Here is a 10,914-nt window from a genome sequence, read left to right as displayed (position 1 = left end):
GACGGGGCGGGCACCGGCCCGGCCGGGGCCGGGAGCGGGGGCCGTGCCCCCCTGCCGTCTCCTCGCCCCTGGGCACAGGCACACCTTTCCGGTTCCTTTGTCCGACGTAAATAGGGCAATTCGCAGAGGCGCCGATTGGCTCAAGCCCCGAGGGGGACGGGAGTCCGGTGTGATGGGCAGCTTCTGCCACCCGGACCTCCCCCCCCCCCACTTCTAACCATGACATGTATCCAGATCAGGGCCTGGAGATGGTATGGACTGAACAGCGTGCTGAGATTCGGTCCTGATTAACCATCTTCAGGGACAGGAATGCCCTTTGAGACCTGGGGAAGAAAATCAAGCACTTGCTTCAAGCAAGCAAGATGAAATATTTTATTTTTCCTCAGGGTTGCTGTGCCTAAACCTCTATTTGCTAAATTTTTCATCCTCTGGTAGACTGTCCTTTCTGCTGTAGGAGTGAAAGCCATCAGTCTCACCTAGACCACGCAGCTTTGCTCTCCATGAGCACCAGTCAGTCTCTCAATGAAGAACTTTGCCAAGTCTTATTCCCTGACACATTGCATCACTCTTCTCCAGATTTCTACACCTTGTAAAAACCAGCTGGTCAGTCACCTTTGATGCATAACAGAGCATTTCAGAGAAGTTCTCCATTTAGTCCCCGAAGTCAGGGCAACCTGAGAACATAACGGACTGGTTTGATGCAGGGCTGGAGAGGAATCATCTGCCCTCAACAGATACTCCAGGAATGACCAAGAAGCACAAAGTGTTCTCTGGAGCTGAGTGATAAAGAGAGGCTGACGAAGACAAGGGAGTCAGTTGGAAGATTTTGGCATCTATGTAACATAAATACTGCTGCCAATTCCTCATCCACTGAGTAGTCCAGCTGTCAAATCCATGTCTCTCCAATTTAGAGAGAAGGATATTGTGCGGGACAGTGTCAAATGCTTTGTGCAAGCCCAGGTAGATGACATCAGTTGCTCTTCCCTTATCCACCAACGCTGTAACCCCATCATAGAAGGTCACCAAATTAGTCAGGCACGATTTGCTCTTAGTGAAGCCATGTTGGCTGTCACCAATCACCTCCTTTTTTTTTCCATGTGCCTTAGCATGGTTGCCAGGAGGATCTGCTTCATGATCTTGCCAGGAACAGAGGTGAGACTGATTGGCTGAGACTCAAAAATCCATTTAATATAAAGTCTTCTCATTGAGGATGTACCAGATATTAAACTGATAAGAACAGATGCTGCACTTGATCTTAGCCAAAAGGCTGAGAAGAGAACTTGACGCTGAACTTCAGTGAAAGAAGAGTAGCCCTTTAAAATCCCAGATCCTTGCTTGTGACAGAAATACACTAATACCAGTTAAAGGAGTAATAGGAAAGAACGAAAAAAAAAATCCTCTTGTTGCTTTTTTGCATCTGCGTCTTGGTTGGGCTTCATGGATGTTTTCTTCTGGTAAGTTAAGACACCAGGAAATCTAGTCTGTTTTTAACTCTTCTATATCCAAAAAAGCATCACCAACATACACAACATTCATCTCTACCAGCCCAGAACTCATCAGTTGCAAGAGTTTGCTTGAATATTACCTGGCCCAAGCCCTTAAATACCTACTTGTAGTGTTTGAACAAAATCCTCTCAAACCTTTAAACCCACAGCAGATTCTTCCACAGCATTAAAAACAAAATCCAAGGATAAAAAGTGCATTATAGTGAAGACTTGCTTTCTGGAGTCTGGCATTCCTTACCTCATTGCTATTTGTACTTCAGAAGGGCTGAAGGGCTGTGATGAGGGACTGGAGCCTTTCTCAAGAACACAGCATGAATTTTTAGACAGAGCCAGCATGTGCTGACAGTTCTGATCAAAGATGGGCAAAGCCTACAGCAAAGTAGGCATGCAAGGGGTAAGGAAACATTCCTAGTGAATAAGGGATTTTCTTCAGCTCCTGCACATAGGGCTGGAGTGCCTGAGTCTCTTAAGTTCCTAAAGGAGTTTTCCTCCAGCAGTGCTACTTCACACGGACCTGTGGCCCTCTCCTCATTCCTAGTGCTTTCATGTTTATCTTTAAGGAGAAGCAGATATTTATGAAGGGAAGAGGAAAAAAAAAGAAACAATTCCTGGAGAGGTGTATACTTTGTCACAGACTTTTGCAGCGCAGTGTGAGAGCATTTTAGCGGCACACTCTGTGCTTGGAGCTGGGGATCTAGAACAGGCTCGATGTTCCCATGTCTAGGACTGAGCTCAAACTTCTCCCCAAGCGCAAGGCCAACTTAGATTTCTCCTCGTCGTGACACTGACATGGAAGAAACTGCATGAAACAGCAATCATTTTTTAAGGAAAACTCCTATCTGCTCTGAGCTCTGAAAGATCACAGGATTTGCTGACAGGTGATCTTGGTTTCAAATATATGTGGAGGAAAAACACACTTTGCCTTTGAATCTGAGTCGTCACCTTCACATGGTTTACCAGAGAACTGGGGTGAGGATCACAGAAGTTTGTGGCATGGGAACAACTTACTCTGCTTTATTTGGGTTGTTGGAAGGCAGCTGGGCCCGTCATGCTCATTGAGTACATCAGCTCTTTTTTAAACTGACACGTGTTCCATGAAAATATGCTGTTAGAACAACACTGAAACTTCCTGAGAAGCTGGACAGATGTACCAAAAATCTTCCTTTTCCATAATAAAACAGAGAGAAGAAAAGGTGATTTAACACTGTGGAAACATTCTGTTCTAGCAATTTCGAACGAAATGTTTTGCTAATTTTGGTTTATATTTATTTACATTCTCACCTATATAGTTGTTTTTTTTTTTAAATCCAACTTATAGAGATCATTTTAAAGCACCAACCTATGTTCCCATTGAGAAACCTGGGAAAAATTATGTTAGCTGCCAGGATGTTGCCCAGTGATTGACACCTACTTGTTTATTAAAGCACTTATTATATGGCTTCATAAAATAATACTTTATGAAGGAAGAAAAGAAAATGAGGAGGGGGAGACAAAATAAATTAAATGAAACATGTCTCCCATTTCCAAATGTATTGAGTCTGGCTGGGATGGAGTTAACTTTCTCCGTAACAGCCCACATAGTTCTGCGATTTGTATTTGTAGCTAAATCAGTTTTGGTTACACATCAATCTTTTGACTATTGCCAAGCAGTGCTCCCACAGCATCAAGATTGTATCTCCACGCACCCTCCCAAAGGCCAGGAGGCTGGGGATGGGCAACAGGTTGGGAGAGGACGTAGCTGACCCAAATTGACCAAAAGGATATTCCATACCATATGGTGTCATGCTCAGTGATCAAAGCTAAGAGAAAAGAAGGGAGCAGGGCATTTGTTATTAAGGTGTTTGTCTTCTGAAGCAACTGCTATGCATACTGAGGACTTGCTTCCCAGAAAGTGGCTGGACATCACCTGCTACTGGGAAGAAAAGAATAAATCTTCTTTCCTTTTGCTTTGCTTCTGTGTGCAATCTTTGCTGTTTGTTTTTGGTGGTTTTTTTTTTCATTAAACTGGTTTTATCTTGACCCATGAGTTTTTCATCTTATTTTCTCCCCCTGTCCTTCTGAGGAGGTGGAGTGAGAGAGCAGCTTGATGGTCACCTGGTAGCCAGCCAAGGCTGACCCACCACACCAAAGTACTTTTATCACAATTTGCAAGCCTGCTTCTTGATTTCTGGATGGGAACAGATATCTGTTTCATCTCTTCTGTTGTACCATAACACTCAGAATTTTTTGTATCAAGTTTTGGGCTTTCATTATCTCTTACAACCAGCAGATAAGATTCATCCAAATTTTGTTTGACCCAGCAATATCAGTGTCTTCACTCTTCAGCCCTAGAAGGCATTCCTGTTCCTCAGGTTTGTTCCTCCCTGAGAAGGTAGCACGATTTTCAAGATCATATGCAGACTTTACTGCCCAAGAGACATGTCTTAGAAGCTCTTCTTCATCTAGATCGTTTTACACCCAGGGCTATAGGCATTAAATTACAGAGCTTACCCATCACAAACATGGATTGATATTGTGGGTGTATTCAAGTTTAATGGATTATTAAAGTTATACAATTTCCTAAAGTTCATTATAAGATTTAAGAAAAATATCAGAAATGTCACAAAACGTAGTAAAATATAAAAGATAAATTGACCAGAGACTGACAATAATTTAGGTTGGAAAGGACCTCTGGAGGTCTCAAGTGTGACCTCCTGCTGAAAGCAGAGCTAATTTCAAAGTTAGGTCCAGATGCCCAGAACATTATCTAGCTGAGTTTTGAATATCTCCAAGGATGGTGATTTTCATATTTCAGGCCTGATTAGTGATCATTTCAAGTCGGCTCTTTCTCCCCAGCAGATGCCTGATACTTCTGGCTTCCAAGCTATGAATTTATCAATGTCTTGTTTGAATAGGAGATAGAAACATTGAGCACTCAGGTGTAGACAAACCTTTGTCTCAGAACAGGAACAGTCCACACACCCTGAATATGTCATTGAACTTGTGTTACATGCTCTTCACCAAAGATCTCCAGGCACTCAACTAATATGTAGACTCTACAGACAGCTGTCTAACCAGCCACAGCTTTCCTTGGAAAGCGCTTCCATTATCTTCCCTGTTTCCATAGCAAGAATCAGAAGAAAGGAAGACAGAAGTCATTGGCAGCAATTTACCAGAAGTTGCCCTGTACCTTAGATGACCCATCTGGCAGTTTTGACTCTTGGGTTGCTGTCCCAAGCTCCAGACAGTGTTTGGCTTATAAAAGATGCATAACCATCATAAATCCAATATAATAAAGCACTTAAAGAAGTGCTCAAAACCTTTGTTGAATCAGAAATTATAACTATGCATACAATATTCTGCCTACACTGGTGTAGTAAAGAAATGGATCCTACCTCATTGTATGGAATTTGGACTTACCCACCAGTCAGTTAAGCTTAATTTATGGTAAGAAACTGAAAAATATGACAGAAAAACTCAGTAATGCACTACGAAATAATAACTGGTTTGACTTAATAAAAAAAAAAAAAGAAAAAATAAGAGCAAACCATAGCGATATTAAATTCTTCATTTAAAAGGCCCGTACTCAGGCAGCAGAGAGCATTAGTTTTCAGGAATGAAATTAAACAGAGACAGCCAGATAAATATCTGCCTGTCTAATTCCATCTTAAACTTTTCCTGCCTCTAAATCTCAAAATGATACTTAAAATTGCAAATGAATATTCACAGTTCAGAAACGGTAATTTTGCTTTTAATGGATAGTTCTGGGGACTTACTTCAAGTTTATTGTTTATAATCTTACTTGGATCAAACAAGCTGTGGCAAACAGTTTTTGGAAGATCAGGGTGAGCCAACAACTAGGAAATAATCCAGTGATACCTGTTGTCAGCAGTGTGATATTTCTGAATGGACTCTCACTGCTATGGTGAGGGCCAGCAGCAGAAGACCAGGAATTAGTTGCTAAGACAGATCTAGGAAATTGAAAGATGGTGGATTTTAGTGTGAAAGGAGACCATCAGATGATGGCAATTGGAGAATGTGAGATTGGACAAGAAATTCAGGAAAAAAGCAGTTCCTCCAGTACATGAAACAGACTTCCAAAAGCAAGATGACTCCTATAGCAATACATATATACAGCACAGATTCTTCTTGCAACTGGCCTTAGATGCTGCCCACCCAGTAGCTGGCCTTTGGATCCTCTCATCTCCAGTTGCTTCTCTCAGCAGACCCCCAGACCTCAGGATGCCTCCAGTAGCTGGCTTGGACCTCTTTGTCCCTCCAGCAGACAACTCACCAGTCTTGTGTTTCTCCAGTATCTGGCCTAGACTTAGAGCCACTCCAATACGTCTCCCAAGCCCCATGTCCCTCTCACCACCTATTCTGACTTGTGTTCACAAGCGATCGCACGCCGACATGCACACTCACACAACACGCACATGCTCTGGTCTCTCTAGTTGCTGCCACCACAGACCCATGGGTCCTCCAACCTGTGGTGTGACTCCAGTGACTCCAGACCCCCGTGCACACATATACATGCAGAATAGGGAGCCCCTCACCCAGAGCAGTAGTTAGAAATGGGATTTAGTGAAGAGACAGAACAGTCTGCACTGAGGAGCAGGGTATGGCCAGACAAGCATGACCAGACCAGCAAACTGTTAACATGAGACTTACCCCTTTATCCCACTATTTCCTCCCCAAACCAGCCAAATCCCTCACTTTCATCTCCCTTAATTTGTCCCCTAAACATCCCATAAGGAAGGAGCCTCTGGTTCTCATCAGCTCATGGGGAGGGTGTCACCTCTGGCCCAAGGGGCTGAGGCTCTCCTGGGACAGCCCTGGGACCAGCAGGCTCCAGAGATTGTTTCTCTGTGTATGCCACCCCACAACGTGTCTCTGTGCTCCGTGTGTGCAGGGAAAAAGCCATTAATCACATAACCTAACAAATTCCTTCAAATCGATGGTCTCTTTGCCTGTCCTCAGTCACTTAAAAGGACAGTCCTGGCTCTTCAGCTTTGTGAGGTTTTTCAACATCACCATTTCTCTGTGTCTCTCCCTCTCATTTTTTCAGCTGCCAGAGAAACACATTAAACACAGTTCAATTTCATGCGAAGACTTACGCTCTTGAGATATCTGTCTTGCAGACTGCTTTGAATAAATTGCCTGAAAACTGCTTCAAACAAACAAACAAACAAAAAAAAAAACCCAACAAAAAAAACCCAGACCCCAACTACCAAACACCTCAGACTTCCTGCTCTCAGAAATGATATTATTTCCCACATATTCTCCTTGGCCTGCAAATAAACACCACACAGCTATTAAATTCCTTCATGTTGTCCACCATGTTTACAGAAAGCTTCATTTCTGATGAGGCTTTACATGACTTTATTCTTCAGCACGTGCCTGTTTGTTGACTTGTCCTTTACACGCATCAGAAATCCTCCTGATCACTCTGTGGAGGAACAGTCATCTCCTGGCCATCATTGCAGCAATTCCTTCTCAGGTTACAACAGCCCCAAATTCATGTCCCCCTTGGCCCTAAGTAACCACTTGTTCTTGCACGTGCTGCTGCCAGTGGGAAGAGGCTGGGAAATGTATGATTAATGCAGCCATCTCACTTCCTACATAGAAAGCCAAGATGGTGTTTTTGCTTCCTACATTCCTCTCTGGTAGAGTCCAGGACTATGGGAACAAGCAAATGAAGTGCAGAAGTGGCTGGGGGTGACCATGACATAGCAGTACCTGAGCTGTGCGGGTCAGATACCATCAAATCCAAACTTCCCAGGAAATCCTTGATCCTTTCTTCCTGAAAGAAAGTAGCTCTTGAAAAAAAAAAAAAAAAGACAGAGCATCTACAACTTGCAGAATTTGGGACTGAGTATAAGCTTTGGGTAAAGTAACTCCTGACCAAGCTTTAAGCACTATCATAAATTCTGGCTTTTTTTTTTTTTTAACCCTTTACCTATTGACTAGCAACCTAGTGACACATTTTTAAAAGTTCAGCCAGTGTAGGACAGCTTATGGCATTTCAGGAACAGAAGAGACACAGCCAGATAAGCATCCATTTAGCTCAACCCTCATTAGATGCTTTCTGTCCCTGAGCCTCAAAACGATTCTAAAATAACTCAAGCAGGAATCAGTGGATCAGGGAATGAAAACCAATTCTATTTTTAAATTGAAAATTGAAATGAGACATCTCAGGTGGTTTGAAGTGGCTTGACAAAGTTTGATATACAACCCTTCCTCATGCTGCTCACAGCCCCATAGTCCCACCACCTACCAAAGAGATGAACTTGGGGCAACCCAGTGTAGTCTCCGGGCTGTCTTTGTGTCAAACAGCCGGACTGTTAAGGAGAGTTATAAATAAAAATAAACTGACTGCTAGGAGTTACAATGGTTTTACTCAAGCTTTTGAACATTTTCTCATCTGGTTCCTGACAAATTCTTTGTTAAAAATTGAGACTCAGCACCTGCCACCAAAGTCCTTATTGTAGCTGAAGGGAAGCTAAAGTAGAGTGAGGCAGGGAAAGAGGAGGGAATGTGTCCCCTCTTAGTCTGCTTGCTGGTGAACAAGAACTGGGTCTGTTTTGAACTGGAACGGCCCAGCGGAGGTCCAACAGCACCAGGCTAATTGATGGACAGAGCTGCCACCTCCTTCTCAGAGTCATCCACCCTACCAGAACGTGCAGCAGGATGAAATGCTGACAGAGTGTTCTGGTTTTGCTCTTTTCAAGACTGGAGTAAAACCAGCTACTTACCACCACATCAAATGCAACCAAAACCCAAATGTCTGATTCCAGAGGATGCCAACAGCCGGGATTTACTGTGTTTGCATCATGTAGCCTGCAGATCCCCATTGCCTTTGCTTTGCCCTCCTGTCTGGATTTCTCCTTGTGCTCTCTGCTCTTGACTCTGAACTAGGCTAATGCAAATTTGGTTTGCATTACTAAAAAGTACCAGATCAGCCTGACCTGGCACCGAAACCCATCTGGGCTCAGCTCATGGCTCCACTCCAGACTTGCTGGGCAATCTTGGCAGATCTCTCAGCTTTCCTGTGACACTTTATCAGCTCTGCTGGCTGCGATTACAAGCCCTGTGAGACAGGAGCCATCTCTCACTGCTTTTCAGCAGCACATGTGGCCATGGACCCTGATAAGAATCTTGACCGACTCCAGTAGTGCACAAAATAAATTTTCTACACCGGTGAGAGCTGGTGGCTGGTAGCCTAAGGGTGCAGATGGTCTCCTCAGGTAGAATTACTCAAGCCATTTTCCTTGGGTCATTTATCTTTCTCAGAGATAACATTACACAGGTCAGGAAGTGAAAAGTCATTGTGTATTTCCTCGGACATAGAGGAGAATTTGGAAAGAACGTTGGACCTTTGTCCTAACACTTTCTCCGAGTAAAATATGAGGGCTGTCCATTATCCATGGGACCATAGATGCTCTGAGATTAGGATTGTCAAGAGAGCCTATAGGAGTTATGCGCTTACTGAATTTCCGGTATTATTAGCCCTTTTGATGCTCGGGCAGTGACTCAATCATGTTTGAAAGACCTTGGTTTGAAAGTGAGAGTTGACACTCTTCTCAAGGGAGGACATCAACTTCCCCCCCTCAAGACTGCATACCTTCTAGTTGTCTTTAGTTTTTGTTGGCTAGACCACTGAGTTTAATTAAAACCTGATTTTAGGTTCCGTAATTTATGAGGTTTGTCTCTTTCAATTAGTGACACACGAAACCTGAGGATGGAGACTGGGAGAAGTCATGAAGCAGAAAAGAGTGCGATCTAGGAAATACCCATGCTTCTTTCACTATAGATGCAATGAAGCCGAAGATAAATCATAATGTACAAATAATGAGGCAATACAAAATTACAGATCTTATCAAGTATGCACATTTCTACAGCTTCACTGAGCTGCAGATGGACACTAGCCTGAGGTGAGCTGCTTTTCTGCATTAAAATATCAATTCTGTACTTCATATCCTTTAGCAAAGCCCTGTACTTTCTATTTCTCTATTTTGCCTTCCTCTCATTGCTACAAAGTCAAATTAGCATTTCCTTTACCTTTCTACGTTACATTCACCACTGCACATCCAAGATCTACGGGAACACTGCGTGTCGAGTGTGTCTATGCATACAGATATATATTACTTTGGTAGATTTGTATTTTTCAGCTGTATTATTTTGCAAGCATTATAATCAGATGTACATTCCTCATTCCTTAATTTGCATGATTAGTTGCAGTCTGACATTTTTATTAAAATTTACTTCCGGATCATAGAATGTTGGCTAATCACCAAGCTACTTGTACTTTATAAATCACCTCAACTAATATCTGGAGACGTGGCTTTTAAAGCAGACTTTAGCCTCAATACTCGTTTGCCTAATTAGCTAAGCTCCTGTGTTTGTTAAGAACAGAATGGTGAGGCTTTGAGTTTAAAGCCATCCCAGCCAAAGGAAATTTTCCGTAACTCAAGATGTCCTGTGTGCCTGGACACAGGAGGAGAGAGGTCCATCGTGAGGACCACCCAGACAAGCTCCATACAGGATGCTCTACAAGGCAATGCCTGAATCAAGTCAGGGTGAGGCAGACCTGACCATGCTTATTCCAGAGACTGCTTTTTAGGGGTGGCACTGAGATCACCGAAGACAAACCCTTTCCCCTTTACATGAGTGCATATGATGCCTGATCCTACACACAGGTCAGCTGTTTGCTGTGACTCCAGCAGGCTGAGTAAGCATTTTTTCAGGGATGTGTACATTTCCTCCTGTAGAGAGCTGCTGGGGATTAACAGATTTGTTCTAAATCTTCCCTGCTTTCTTCTCCAACAGTTAATAATCCTCTTTCAGTATTGATGGGAACTTGACATCAGGGGGCTATAAAAGATGAATTTCAATTTTTCAAACTAATCCACCTCTGATCTGGTGTGAGGCAGGCATATGCCTTACGCTCTTGGTGCAGAAGTTACCATTCAGGTCACTACCCTGAAGTTCCCTTGTATTTAGACTTGCTGTTGCCCCTGTATTTTTTTAACATGCTTGTTCTCCTATCTTTAAGTTTCAGGACACATATTGACCTGAGAAGACAATGCAAGCAAGAAAATAGTGCTTTAAGAGAATACCATATTCCAGAGCTTGCATGAAAGGACACCCTACCGCAGAAATAATTTTGTGCTAAGAAGATGCAGTTTAGGAATATGGCCTTATTATAAGGAATCACAGTTATTACTTGCACAGTTTAACAGCCACATTTGCCTTGACCTTATATTTTGCACTTAATCCACACAGTGCTGGGAATTCACAGAAAGAGTGAGAAGGAGAAATCCCTGTGCATGTTTGCAGTTCATTATACATTCAAACTTCCTTTGAAAATCTCTTTGACTGAATAATAAGTTGCCAAGCTTTCCCAGTCCTCCCTGTCTCTGAGGCCAGA

General features: G+C 43.0%; 1 pseudogene; it reads right to left on the bottom strand.

Annotated features, from left to right (window-relative positions):
* Window positions 1–1,161: 1,161 nt before the first annotated feature.
* LOC147528418 (U2 spliceosomal RNA) lies at window positions 1,162–1,279 on the bottom strand (annotated as a pseudogene).
* Between the last annotated feature and the right edge of the window lie 9,635 nt (window positions 1,280–10,914).

The sequence above is a fragment of the Tauraco erythrolophus genome, chromosome 7, assembly GCF_009769465.1.
Source record: "Tauraco erythrolophus isolate bTauEry1 chromosome 7, bTauEry1.pri, whole genome shotgun sequence".
Lineage (NCBI taxonomy): Eukaryota > Metazoa > Chordata > Aves > Musophagiformes > Musophagidae > Tauraco > Tauraco erythrolophus.
Note: the sequence above shows the minus strand (reverse complement) of the source record. Positions and strands in the feature narration are given on the sequence as shown.